The following is a 15,478-nucleotide window of genomic DNA, read 5'->3' on the forward strand; positions in this document are numbered from 1 at the left end:
GATGGGGAATTCTCAGAAGACTACGGGGAAACCACCAAAAGGCACTAAAGATTCTTGAAGAATAGAGTAGACTTCCAAAGACCTTCTTAATAGCTGAGTTCTAAATTTTTTCTGTTGATAAATTTGCTGTCCTAGGACTAAAGTTTATCTCCTGGAGACAGAATCACCCCCAGTAGACAACGGCTGCCCAGGAGAAAACTGAGATCATTGATGACACAAATTCTAGTGTTGTCACCTTTCACAGTATGGTCCACAGTTTGGTCACATCCTGGATCACCTGTCTTGTGCCACTTTGAGGCAATTTCTTCCTTGGCTTGAATTTCTTCCCAATGAATTGCTCCAATACTCATTCTTAACAGGAACCGAGTTTGCCAACAGGAATGACAGCTATGTGGATTTCCATACTTTGTGTGTCTCCAATAATTGGCTAATTGCCCATTTTATTCCAAAACATCCATCCAACGCAAAGGCAACCCCAAGGTTGCCATACAAAGCTGTACTCTTTCATAATGCCACTTCGGCTCACTTCACCTGGCTTTTGGCTAAAGCTACCCAAAACTGTGCGAGGCCAGCTAGAATGTTCTCTGTCAAGCCTTGAAGAGGATCATTTCCCCGTCGACCAAAGACGTTCTGACATTTCAGGTCCAGACAAATTACTTTTCACCGTTTTCCCCTGATATCTGGTAAAATTTGTTAACTGATTTTCTTTAATAACCTCAACGTTCCATTCTATCTTGTAACTCTCTAAATGGGTCCCATAGCATCCCTGGTATTTCCTTAGAGAAAGTCATTTCACTTTGATTAAGTTGTACGTTTTCATCTCTCTCCTCTTTCTAAGTATCAGATACTCTGAAGCACATTTTTCATCCTATTTCCACAACATGCCCAAAGCGATCACCAATATTTTTTGATCAATGAGTGCTAACGTTTCACACTCAATTCGAAAAAAAAAAAAATCCGCCTAAGTAAAAATTCAGAGTGTGTGTTTAATGAATCATTCACATTTCTTCAGATTCGAATGTGAAGGAAATAAAAAAAGGAAAATGTGCAGGATTTAGGGTTCAAGTCATCGTTATATCTGGATGTTCAGAAGCTCACGCAGGGTCCTTTCTATAATGCCAACAGTGGTTCTCCCGGCCCTGGGGAGCACATCCCATGGGGGCTCTGGACCCTGCAATGGAGATTAACCAGGTGCCCTTGCAGAGCAAGAAGCTCCCATTTCTGCATGACACGGGCCCCTCCAGAATTCACAGGGACTGCGTTTGCCCCACTCAGCCCAACCTCCTCATCGGAATCCTTTCCTCTGAGGCCGAACTACGAGACAACTACCACCTCTGGGACGCATGAGAGGAAGCACTATTGCAGCGTACAAGCGTAGACTTCCATTTAAGAAAACTGTGAAGAATCCTTTGCAACCCATTTAAATAGAAGCTCTTATTACCAAAGGGAAGCATTCCCACAAGTTGCGCTGAGGTCAGACCCAGAACTGGTGTAGCTCATGTTCTTCTCCAGTGGGTGTTAATGGTACAATTAAGGGATTACAAGAGAGGCAGACTCTACCCAAAGCTGAAAAACAACTTTAAGGCTGTTTCTGGAAATCAACCGTCAGACAGGAGAGTGTTCTGGCACTCCCACTTTCCCCTGTTTTGGCTGTCTCCCCAAGGCAGTGGCCATGGGATTCCCTACAGCCTGTTCTTCTTGGTCGCCTGCCCACTCTTCATCCCATGCACGAGGCATCCTTTGGCTTGTGACCACATCGATTTCATCTCTGCCTCTGCCTTAACATGGCCACTTTCATCCAACTCATCTTCCCTCTGTGCAAGTGTGTGTCCCAGTTTCCCCTTTTCATTAGGACATTACAGTAAGTCCCCTACATACGAACGAGTTCCATTCCAACAGTGCATTCGTAAGTCCAATTTGTTCATAAGTCCAACAAAGTTAGCTTAGGTACCCAACTAACAAAATCGGCTCTATAGTACTGTATTGTAAGAGGTTTATAATACTTTTTACACAAATAATACATAAAACACAAACAAACACAAAATGAAGAAAACATTTTTAATCTTACAGTACAGTACCTTGAAAAGTACAGTAGTGCAGTACAACAGCTGGCACACAGGGGCTGACATCGAGTGAACAGGCAAAGAGAGTTACTGCCTGGAGGAGGGAGAGGAGGTGGGAGATGGTAGAGCTGAAGGATCATTAGCAATAGGAGATGAAGGGCAAGCTGCAATTTCACTCACGCCTGACGTTGATGGAACGCACATTCACATCTTCGACAGTTCGCAACTTGAAGTTTCGTATGTAGGGGACTTACTGTAATCCTATGGGATTAGAATCTATCTTAACTTGATTGTATCTGCAAAGACCCTACAACAAATAAGGTCACATTCCCAAGTATCAGGGGTTAGGACTTCCACACACCTTTTTGGGGGCACAGAGTTCAACTCAAAACACACTGCCCAGTAGAGCCCTCTGTGAAAATGGAAATGTCCCATTCTGCGTTGTCCAATATGGCAGCTGCCAGCCACTTGTAGTTGGGGCAGGTGAGGAATTGATTGTCTAATTTAATTAATAGTAATTCATTGACATTTAAAATACCACATATGGCTACTGAGCACTGGAAAAGTGTCTGGGCGTCGGAGGAATTGAATGTTTACTTTAATTAATTGCAATTAATTTACATTTAAAAGTCACATGTGGCCTGTGGCGATGGCTGTTATATTGAATGGTGACATTCTGGGGATTTTCTAAGGGATGTGGGGACCAGAGGGGAAGATGATATGAAATGAATTCATCCTTTGTTCAATCAGAAAGCATTTATTGAGCGCTTACTATGTGCAGCTATGACCAGCACTGCCACCAAGGAGGTGACATTGTCACCACGCACACAGACAAAAGAACAACAGGTATCTTGTAGGTTGGGGGTATAAGTGTCCCAGAGAAAAACACTACCAGGTGAGGATGACAGGGGTACAGGGTGGGGATGGGCATGCAGGTATGTTATTAGTGTGCTTGGGGCCAGCCTTCACAGACGATGGCAAGTACTTCCAGGGAAGCAATGTTTCCCAGTGGTTGGAAGTGCGGGGTCCACCTCTTACACTGTTGGTGGGAATGTAAGTTGGTGCAGCCACTATGGAGAACAGTAGGGAGGTTCCTTTAAAAACTAAAAGTAGAGCTACCATATGATCTAGCACATGACCCTGGACATATATTCGGAGAAAACCATAATTCAAAAAGATACATGCACCCCTATGTTCATAGCAGCACTACTTACAGTAGCCCAGACATGGAAGCAACCTAAATGTCCACGGACAGATGAATGTATAAAGAAGATGTGGTATATATATACAATGGAATACTACTCAGCCATAAAAAAGAAGGAACTAATGCCATTTGCAGCAACATGGATAGACCGAGAGATTGTCATACTGAGTGAAGTAAGTCAGACAGAGAAAGACAAATATCATATGATATCACTTACATGTGGCATCTAAAAAATATGATACAAAAGAACTTATTTACAAAACAGAAATAGAGTCACCAATGTAGAAAACCAACTTACAGCTACCGGGGGTAACTGGAGAAGGGATAAATTGGGAGATTGGAATTGACATATACACACTAGTATATATAAAATAGATAACCAACAAGGACCTACTGTATAGAACAGGGAACTCTACCCAATTCTCGTAGTGACCTATATGGGAATAGAATCTAAAAAAGAATAGATATATGTATATGTGTAACAGATACACTTTGCTGTACACCTGAAACTAACACAACATTGTAAATCAACTATAATCTAATAAAAAAAAATTTTTAAGTGTAGGGTCCAGAGCCAGTTCCTCAACCTCTGTGTGCCTCGGTTTCTCCTTCTGCAAAAATGGGGATAACAACAGAACTTATCGTGCTGAGTAGATGAGCTAATAGGGTCAGAGAACTTCAGGAGAGGTTGGAACCCAGGAGGCACTCAGCGAATACAAGCCATGATACTTCCTGTGAGCAATTTGGTTTTCTGGGTCCTCTTCAGGGGAAGGAGAGATTGGGGGTGACCTTTTCTTGCTGGTGTCTCTTGAGCAGCCAGTCACTGAAAGGGTGCGCTGGAGTGGCCGTGATGTGGCCTCTGGTTGCTGATTGGCAGGTTGAGACTGTGGGGAACAGCAAAGGCTGCTGGGCTCCAAAAGGGGGATGGCGCTGTTGTTTCTAAGCCCCTCCGTCTATGGTATTGGTTATGGCAGCCCTAGCTGACTAAGACACATAGCAAGAGGGATTTTGCAGATGGAATAAAGTTAACGATTTTGTGTTAGGGAAATGACCCTGGATTATCCAGGTGGACCCTAAATGTAACCATTAGGGTCCTTCTAAGAAGGAGGCAGGAGGTCATAGTAGAGAGGGACCTATGGGGACAGAAGCATCTTCCAGAAAGTCTGGAAAAGACCAGAAAACAGATTGTCCCCTGGATGCTCCAGAAAGAAGCAGCCCTGCCCACACCTTGATGTCAGCCCCGTGAGACCCATCTTGGGTTTCGGACCTCCAGAATTGTGAGAGAATAAATTCGTGCTGCCTGAAGCCAAGTCAGTGGGCATTTATTATGACAGCCCCAGGACATTCACTCAGAGATGAACTCACAAACATAGCCTTGGGACCAAACGTGTGTGCCGAGTCACCTCCGTGACCCCCAGTATTCAGATCCTGGCTCAGAAGCCAGGGTGACATCCTTCGATTCTACACGTGGCTATAAAGTGAGAAAAAAATCTAGAAAGTTCCAGTGGCCAACACCCCAATGGCTCTTTTAAAGAAAAAAAAAATGCTGGCCATCCATGAACGCTGATGTGTTGGGTTTGGTTTTTTTCTGTAAGATGTTACAAGAAATGGAACAAGCTTTGTGGCCAACCCAGTATCTTCATAATAGAAACAGTTAGAAGCCAAAAAAAAAATTAAAAAAAAAGAAGCCATGAATATTAGTTGAAGCGGTTCACAGAAAAAGAGCTTCCCAGTTATCAGAGGAAAGCATAGTGAACTCTTCCCTACAAGAGTATACATGTATTTTCCATCTACATTTTCTAAATAATTAGCCTCTGTCTTGAAAACTGTAGCAAGCACAAAAGCACAAGAAAGCTTTTCGAGTGCTTGAGGGATCGTACAGAGAATTTTCAAATGCTTTGTTGAGACTACGGGTGAACTGGATGTATTTTTGTTGTTGTTCTTATAATTTTTAATTGCTTTTTTAACAGCCATCCATTTTATTTATTTTTTTGATTGAAGTATAGTGGATTTACAATGTTGTGTTAATTTCTGCCGTACAGCAAAAAGACTCAGTTATACACATATATACTTTTTTTTTTTAATATTCTTTTCCATTATGGTTTATCCCAAGAGACTGGGTGTATTTTAATTAATGAAACGGAATGGTTTTCAATGTGCTTAAAAAAAACAAAATACTGTCTTGGAAATCCCAGCTGCACCAGTGGTAGACAATCCCGGCCCCTGTCCAGCCTGGCATGGGGGCGGGGATGGGAAGAAATAGAAGCTTTGCCTCTTTTTCTATCTCATCATTAGGACTCGGAGCTCCAGGACCCCTCCTTCATCAGCCTGCAGCTCCCGCCTTGCCTTCAGCATCTCCGATTAACTCAGTAAAGAGACACGACATCATGCTGCAATTTGTTTCCGTTGAATCTACGCCCATCGGCCCTGTGAGGGGCTGGAGTGTTTTCAAACATCACACTGACTTAAACGAACGTCGCCGAAATGCTCAGGAGCCTCTCGGCTGTCAGACCCACGGCTAATAATCACGTTGGCTTCAGACGAGAGAAGAGGCATCTCCCCGCTTACTTGAAAGCGCTGTCAGAGAAGACGGTCTAAACAACCCCTTCTAATTTTTTTCTCTTTAAAGGAAAGGTGAGTTGATAATCATCCCTCTGTGTTAGGAGATTCCGGGGTGTGAAGAAGCGGTCAGCGGGGAAATGTTTCTGTGGCCATAGAAAGACATACTACCGTGGACCCTGCAGACTCAGGTTTTCGGAGGGCTCGGAGCCCCAGACATCGACGAAAGAAACGCTGAATGACAGGGGAGGATGGAGGGATGGAGAAACCCCCGACTCCCCTCGCAGCCACGTAGGAAACATCAGCCATGAGACATTTGGCCGCCAGATCCATTTTCATCGGCCTTCAAGACACATTTCCCTGGTTACTGAGGTTCTATTTGTGATATCAAAGAAGATTGCCTCTAAATTTATCACTGAATCCTAAATAAATCACCATCTGACACTAATCCCCTCGGGGCCCAGCGCCGTTCCTGCACACATGTGCAGGGCTGCAGCCCGTCACACACAGGCAACCCTGACCTCCAGCCTTCAACTCCCTGGTCTCCACACCAGGCACACGGCTGAGTGTTGAGTGAGGTGGCCAGCACTCCCAGTGTCCTCGGGAGCGATGGCCCCAGAGGGACCTTCCTGACCCTGTACTGCGGCTGCAGGTCAGGTACATTTTTCAGGTCCCTCGCTGAGAACAGTGATCTTAGGAATGTTAAAGATAGTGCAGTGCCCACCCTGGGGCTCCCAAGCAGGGTGCAGTGGTTTTGAGTGGTGTCCCCCAGTATGGACGTCTGTGTCCTGACCCCTGGTACCTGAGAATAGAACCTTACTGGAAACAGGGTCTCTGCAGATGTGATGCAGTGAAGGGTCTGAGATGAGGTCCCCCTGGAGGAGGGTGGCCCTACATCCAATGACAGGGTCCTTCTAAGACACAGAAGAGGAGAGACACAGACACAGAGGAGAAGCCCGAGGAAGACAGAGGCAGAGAGGGGAGGGAGGTGGCCACAAGCCCAGGAACGCCTGGAGCCCCCAGAAGCTGGAAGAGGCGGGAAGGACCCTCCCCTGGAGCCTCCGGAGGGGGCACGGCCCTGGGACACCTTGACCTCAGACGTCTGGTCTCCAGGACTGGGGTCGGATGAATGTCTGTGGTTTTAAGTCACCCATGTTGGGGTGGTGTGTTATGGCAGCCCCAGAGCACTCAAACAGATGCAATACTCAAGGGACGCGGGTTGAAACACCAGCCGACAAACCCCAAGAAAGACTCAGAATGCGAATAGTGGAAAGCAGGTGGCAGAGAGTGATTTTTTTGTTTGTTTCTGTTTTCTTTTTTTAATTTTATTTATTTATTTATTTATTTATTTATTTATGGCTGTGTTGGGTCTTCGTTTCTGTGCGAGGGCTTTCTCTAGTTGCGGAGAGTGGGGGCCACCCTTCATCGCGGTGCGCGGGCCCCTAACTATCGCGGCGCGCGGGCCCCTAACTATCGCGGCCTCTCTTGTTGCAGAGCACAGGCTCCAGACACACAGGCTCAGTAGTTGTGGCTCACGGGCCTAGTTGCTCCGCGGCATGTGGGATCTTCCCGGACCAGGGCTCGAACCCGTGTCCCCTGCATTCGCAGGCAGATTCTCAACCACTGCGCCACCAGGGAAGCCCGAGAGTGATGTTTTTAACTGTAATATAGCAAACATATCTGTCCAAGACTCTGTCATCCACCCAGAGTTAATTTACAGATACTGTAGCCAGGGGCAGGGCCACAAGGTGTCGAAGAATCAATGGATAATAAGCGTGGAGAAACGATGCTTTCCCTGCATCTCCCCTGTTTCCCCATCAACTGAGGGTGGACGAGCATGGGTACAGCCCCCAACTGACCTCGCAAAGTGAGTTGTTGGGCTGCCAGGCTGGTCAAGATAGAGGGTTTCTCTTCTGCTATAGAATGATGGTGGCCCAGGGGACAGGAGTCCTTCGGTCACTTAATCATCACCTGCTATCCCCAGCCTCTATGTAGATTTGTGCCCGGTGAGTCACAGGCATTGGCGGGAGAGGGAATTCTTACAGACACCAAAATAAGGGTTGTCTTCGTCAAAGAAGACCCATCACCGAGGGCCTGCACAGTGGATCAGACTTGGCATGCACAGCAGAGAAGAGAAATCAAAGATGGTTTTTCTTGTGTAGATGGAAGCAAGCCTGTGTCCACAGCACCTCAAATTACCCAAGAGAACAAAGTCCTGTGGTTTCCTGTGTTCTCTGCTCTGTTGCCCAGGACCTCTCTGAGGTCATTTGAGGAGCCATGTCTTCATTAAAGAAATGCCACCAGAATGAGGGGGGGGCCAGCGTTCTTTCTTGTGGTCCAGGGAGAGCTGGGCTCACAGCAACAGGACCTTGAGTTACTTGTAACCACACAAGAGAGGCGTGTCCACCCTTGACAAACTGCTGGAATGTTCTCTGTCCTATCATGTGGGCTGTAAAATATTTTACGAGAAGTTCAGTGTGGGGAAATTGGTTGTGAAATATATCTCCATAGAGGACTCCTTTGAGTTTCCATTGGATGATGATAAACAGAAGCAGGAAGTGGCAATAAAGTAGAGATCCAGATTCATGAGTCTCTGTTACAGGAGAAGACCTGCCGTGAAAACAATGTCACAAATGCAATTCACAATGTATAGACATGTGTTGCCTCACTGAATGCTTACTGTTCCTGGGGAAGAGATGATGGAGACTTGTCATTGTGAAGAGATTGTTGGAGGGTCACTAAGAGCAGATTATGAACCATGGCCTTCACCCCAAGAGATGGTGAGTTCCAGGGCTGGTAGAATTAGGACCCCTCCTCCTCCTCCTCTTCCCCCTTCTCTTCCCCTTCCTTCTTTTCCCCATTTCTCCTCCTCCTCTTCTCCATCACCATCATGGTCCTCAGTTCCTAACTGAGCTCATAAATATCAGCAAAGGCAGCCTTATGACTCCATCCTTGAACCTTCAAAGAAAACACAACCACCTTTCCTTAAAACCCAAAGTTGACTTTGGTTTATGTTATAGACTTCCTGTGTTCACTGGTTCACAGCAGAACCTTCCAAACCCAATTTGATGCTTGAAGAAACTGAGTAATAATGAGCCATATGCTCTTGCAATCCACGCTCACAGATGCGAAGCGGGTACTGGCAGTCACCCACAAAAGTGACGGTCTTACTTCTCCAATCTTTCATTTCCATTCTGAAGTTTGACCAGACTTCACTTTCTACACGGCAGTGAGAAAATATCTTTTCTTTGCATGCCAACCACTCTCCCACTCTCTGGACACTTGAGCCAAATTGCTCAGCACAACTTACCCGTCATTACTTTGGATTCTCATAGCCCCTTTACTCTTTGCTACACATTTTGTTTCTTAGTTGTACACGCATTGTGTTGTCGACAGCGTCCATCGGACTTAACTCCTCAGCTAACCAGTGAGTCCTTTGGAGACCGAGCTCTCGTCTTCCTATTTTTATTTCTTAAAGTACTTTGCTCATCCATTTCATTGCAATCAGTAAAAATCTGAAAATTGTTGCATGTGTGATAATTTGGAAACAGAGACGAATGAGATCATTCACAAAGTGTTGAGGAGTTTCACAGCCGGGAACTCTGTTAGTGTTGAGTAAGACCGAGAGATAATTTCCTACACTTCAAGGAGCTTACAGTCCTGGAGGGTATCAGGCAATACACAGATAACCACATAAATGTGCCTAAAGTATCCAGAAAGAGTGGACGGGGGTGGCCACCAGAAAGATTAGTCTTTGAGTCATGCCCACACCAGGTTGCTAGAGGATCCTGCAGAACAACAGTCTGAACTCTTCCCAAGGAGCATGTCTCTCCCCAGACTCTCATTCTCTTCTCACTCATCCCTCCGCTCCCCTGCCCCCAGCAAGGGTGTCAGACCAGGAGGCCTTGGTCTTGGAGAACATTGGGTGTCTTCCAACCAGAGCTGGAGGAATCTTAGACCCTTCTTCTCCCTGGAGGATGTGTCCATTTCTCCAGGTTGTTTCGACTTCCATGTCTGCAAATGAACCAACCCTTTACCTTGTAATATTAACCGTGTTCCTACAGTTCAGGAATAGCAAGGATTACCCTCAGGCTCAAAAATTCAATAGAAGGACTCACAGAACTCAGAGAAGCTCTTATACCCAGGGTTATGGTTTATTACATCAAAAGGTACAGATTAAAACCAGCAGAGGCAAAGCGAGCGTGAGACAAGGAGAGCGAGGAAAGACCAGGCAGGAGCTGCCACCTGTCCTTTCCCGAAAGAGTCATGGATGGCACTTAATTCTCCCAGCAGTGATGTGTGACAACACACATAGGGTGTTGCCAACAGGGACGTTCAGCTGAGCTTGATGGTCAGGGTTTTGTTGGGTGTCAGTCTTGTAAACGTGACTGACCAGCTGTGTGGCTGATCTCGGTCTCCAGCCCCTCCAGAGGTCAAGGTGACACAGCAGAGCCCCGGGCCCACACCATCAGTCACATTGTTAGCATGGAGTGCCTGGCGTGGCCATAACCCCAGCTAGGCAATTCCATGCTTATCAGGCAAGTGCTTACAGGGGACGCCCCGTCCTAGAAGCCAGTCTTCCCGCAAGGTAAATGCTTCTCTGCACCATCCTTTAGCACAGCAAAGATGCAGTATATAAACTGCATCATATATCACAGCATTTTTGCACTAAAAATGTTACAGATCTGTTCTGATCATGAACTATTCACTCCACTGGGAGGGAGCGCTCTCCATACTGGGAAGAGAAGACCAGCTTAAAAGTCTTAAGTCATTTAGTGGCATGAGTTACGTGCCAGCTTTTGCTCTGAACCTTCGGGGTCCCGTGAATAAATAGCTGGGTGGCTTTGAAGATCAGGGTGGATTCTACCATTCTCGTTGTCCCTGAGCTGAGCTTGGAGATTATTGTGCTGAAAAGGCTTTCCCCCTACAAGACACCCTGTCTCCATGTTTCTCTTGCCTTGTGCTAGGCCATCATCTGAACAATTTCCAAACCCGCTGCCTTATTCCAGGGCTGGTCTCTGATATCGCCAAGGTCTTTCCTGCCAGTCCACAAGGAGAGGGCAGCTTCCTTCTCCGTCAGGAGCCTCCCTCAGCCCTCAATCCATTTGCATCTCATGATGCTGGTCTTTCTTCCCATGGTCTTCCTCCCTGGGCATTTCACATGTGGCTGGTGAGGTCACTGGGCGCCAGCAGGCGTGGACTTTGGGACTACCTACAAACTGTCTCCAGCATGGGTACTTGTCATACCAGCGGTGGGGTCTCTCTCACCCTCTCATTCTCCATGCCCTGGGAGGGCTTTGGGTGTGTGACCTCATCATACCCCAAAGACATACCCCAATTTCTCGGTTCCTCTCCATCCTCTGTTGGAGGCATTGGTCACTCATTGGGTCCTTGCCATTACTGATTTGTCTGATTGTTCTGTGTTTTTGTTTTTGTCTTTTACACCAGTTCCTTTTCCATCAGGTTCGGTTTCCATCAGCCCCAAATACTCATGCCATGAAAGAAAAAGAAACCAAGAAGATGAGGATGAAATGGGCTGAGCAGGGAGTCCGATCAGGGAGGCAGGAGGGGGGGCTCCTTCTCAGCAAGGTGTGAGATCTACCATGGGAGCCAAGTTACCGAGGTTTTGGGCAGCTCAGCCAAGCCAGCCAAGGCTCCCTGGGGCTGTCCTGGGAACCTTCCCGAAGCCAAACGTGGGAGGTCAAGCAAGGGAGCACCGCAGTTTCATATTTCACTTGCCTATTGGAACAGCGAACCCCATGACCACTTGGCTCTCCATGAAGATATCACACCTCCCCTGGAACCCAGACTTGGTGGCCCTTCTGTGGACACAGCCCCACCCTCCAAGGAATTTCTCTAAGTGGGGAGATGTGAGTCTCTTTGACCAGCTTTCTTGTTCTGAGGTTGAAAGGTAAGCGCTGGTGGAAACAGGTTGAGGCCGTGGGCCTCATGGGGGATGTCCCGTCTCCCGTGGGCATCTCCAGCGGGGCGACCTATTCTGCCCTGGCGGACCCGTGAGTGAGCAACGTCTCATAAAAAGGCGCTTCAATCCAGAGACCAGAATAGACACTTGTATGTGCAAGATTTCCTGCATTTCACAGTCACTCTTCATGGGCACTTAGCCAACATCGTTTTGGCTACGGCAGACACACTTGAGGAAAAGCTGAGCTAAATTCCTTCCACCTGAGTAGACCCTGAGTTTCTGAAGCCATCATAATGTCCTGTGGATAACATTCATACCTCTCCATCCTCTCAAGAGGCTTGAGTGATTGGGAGCAGCGACCAGCAAGACTTGTCTCGGGTTTCACCTTGAACACCCAGGGAAAAGAACATCTGTTGGACCCCAAATGTTGAAGGGGTCAGGAGGGGAACAAATCTCAGAGAACAATTAACACGCAATACTATGAAAAAAGAACTACTCCAAACCAAGAAAGTAAAGGAGGAAGCATTGTCTCATCTTAAAATGGATCATAAATACTGGATGTTTTAAATGGTGTGGTGCGAACTCCCGAAGAGTCATGTCATTTAGAAGAAAACTTAGGAAAACTGGAAAACAAACAATATGAAAACGCCCACTGTCTCTGAGAGTTTGTGTTAAGAAAGTTGACCAGGACATGGAAGCAATCTAAATGTCCATCGACAGATGAATGGATAAAGAAGATGTGGCACATATATACAATGGAATATTACTCAGCCATAAAAAGAAATGAAATGGAGGTATTTGTAATGAGGTGGATGGAGTTAGAGTCTGTCATACAGAGTGAAGTAAGTCAGAAAGAGAAAAACAAATACAGTATGCTAACACATATATACGGAATCTAAGGGGAAAAAAAAAAAAAAAAAAAAAGAGGCCATGAAGAACCTAGTGGCAAGACGGGAATAAAGACACAGACCTACTAGAGAATGGACTTGAGGATATGGGGAGGGGGTGGGGTGAGATGTGACAGGGTAAGAGAGTGTCATGGACATATATACACCACCAAATGTAAAATAGATAACTAGTGGGAAGCAGCCGCATAGCACAGGGAGATCAGCTCGGTGCTTTGTGACCATCTAGAGGGATGGGATGGGGAGGGTGGGAGGGAGGGAGATGCAAGAGGGAAGAGAAATGGGAACATATTGTATATGTATAACTGATTCACTTTGTTATAAAGCAGAAGCTAACACACCATTGTAAGGCAATTATACTTCAATAAAGATGTTAAAAAAAAAAAAAAAAAAAAAAAGAAAGTTGAATCCGTGTATTAAATGCCTGGCCTTGCTGAGAGGCCGAAGTTTCCTCCGCCTTCAGGGTCCTTTCTGGCGACTGCTTCCTTTCCAAGGCTGATGCATGATAAATGGACTATTTGGACATTTAAATGTCTCCTCTGGTCTAAGATAAAGCTTCATAATTCTATGCACTTTGAAGTATCTCCTCCGTTTTCCCTGTAGAGAAGCTTCAGGACAGAAAACAGGAAATGGACCTGGAATCAGTGGTTATGCTTCTTCTTTCCTCGTCCATCCAGCTGGCTACTGTCATTGCTGCCAACTCCGCACTGGGCTGGGGGTGGAAGGATGGGAGACCACTGGCAGAGTCAGATCCCCTCCAGGGATGGGATGGGGGTGGATGGATGGGAGACCACTGGCAGAGTCAGGTCCCCTCCAGAGATGGGCTGGGGTGGATGGATGGGAGACCACTGGCAGAGTCAGATCCCCTCCAGGGATGGGCTGGGGTGGATGGATGGGAGACCACTGGCAGAGTCAGATCCCCTCCAGGGATGGGATGGGGGTGGGTGGATGGGAGACCACTGGCAGAGTCAGATCCCCTCCAGGGATGGGCTGGGGTGGATGGATGGGAGACCACTGGCAGAGTCAGATCCCCTCCAGGGATGGGCTGGGGTGGATGGATGGGAGACCACTGGCAGAGTCAGATCCCCTCCAGGGATGGGATGGGGGTGGATGGAGGGGAGACCACTGGCAGAGGCAGGTCCCCTCCAGGGATGGGATGCGGGTGGATGGATGGGAGACCACTGGCAGAGTCAGATCCCCTCCAGGGATGGGATGGGGGTGGATGGAGGGGAGACCACTGGCAGAGTCAGATCCCCTCCAGGGATGGGCTGGGGTGGATGGAGGGGAGACCACTGGCAGAGTCAGATCCCCTCCAGGGATGGGATGGGGTGGATGGATGGGAGACCACTGGCAGAGTCAGGTCCCCTCCAGGGATGGGATGGGGGTGGATGGAAGGGGACCACTGGCAGAGGCAGGTCCCCTCCAGGGATGGGATGGGGGTGGATGGATGGGAGACCACTGGCAGAGACGGGTCCCCTCCAGGGATGGGCTGGGGGTGGATGGAAGGGAGACCACTGGCAGAGTCAGATCCCCTCCAGGGATGGGCTGGGGTGGATGGATGGGAGACCACTGGCAGAGTCAGATCCCCTCCAGGGATGGGCTGGGGGTGGATGGAAGGGAGAACACTGGCAGAGTCAGATCCCCTCCAGGGATGGGCTGGGGGTGGATGGATGGGAGACCACTGGCAGAGTCAGATCCCCTCCAGGGATGGGCTGGGGGTGGATGGATGGGAGACCACTGGCAGAGACGGGTCCCCTCCAGGGATGAGCTGGGGGTGGATGGAAGGGGACCACTGGGAGAGTAGAGAGGTTGCCCTTTTCTTCTCTGCAGCTCGTGTCCAAACCTTACGACTCTGTTCTTGCATTTACTCAGTAGATTGAAATCAGCAGATCCAGCCCATGCTTGTGACAACCAACAGAACCTGAGCCTCTTCATGTAGGTCCTTCTTCATGACCATTGGGATTATTCCTTTAAAATCTAATTATGCGACACTGAGGATTAACCAAGATGGCGGAGTAGAAGGACGTGCTCTCACTCCCTCTTGCGAGAGCACCAGAATCAAAACTGGCTGCTGGACAATCATTGACAGGAAGACCCTGGACTTCACCAAGGAGGATACCCCACGTCCAAGGACAGAGGAGAAGCCACAGTGAGACGGTAGGAGGGGCGCAATCAGAGTAAAATCAAATCCCATAACTGCTGGGTGGGTGACTCACAGACTGGCGAACACTTATACCACAGAAGTCCACCCACTGGAGTGAAGGTTCTGAGCCCCACGTCAGGCTTCCCAACCTGGGGGTCCGGCTACGGGAGGAGGAATTCCTAGAGAATCAGACTTTGAAGCCTAGTGGGAATTGATTGCAGGACTTTGACAGGACTGGGGAAAACAGAGACCCCACTCTTGGAGGGCACACACAAAGTAATGTGTGCATCGGGACCCAGCGGAAGGAGCAGTGACCCTGGGGGAGACTGAACCAGACCTACCTGCTGGTGTTGGGGGGTCTCCTGCAGAGGCGAGTGGTGGCTCTGTTTCACCGTGGGGATAAGGACACTGGCAGCCGAGGTTCTGGGAAGTTCTCCTTGGCGTGAGCCCTCCCAGAGTCTGCCATTAACCCCACCAAAGAGCACGGGTAGGCTCCAGTGTTGGGTTGCCTCAGGCAAAACAACCAACAGGGAGGGAACCCAGCCCCACCCATCAACAGTCAAGTGGATTAAGGTTTTACTGAGCTCTGATCACCACAGCAACAGGGAGGGAACCCAGCCCCACCCATCAACAGTCAAGTGGATTAAGGTTTTACTGAGCTCTGACCGCCACAGCAACAGT

Source organism: Balaenoptera physalus (assembly GCF_965194825.1).
Source record: "Balaenoptera physalus genome assembly, chromosome: X".
Taxonomy (NCBI): domain Eukaryota; kingdom Metazoa; phylum Chordata; class Mammalia; order Artiodactyla; family Balaenopteridae; genus Balaenoptera; species Balaenoptera physalus.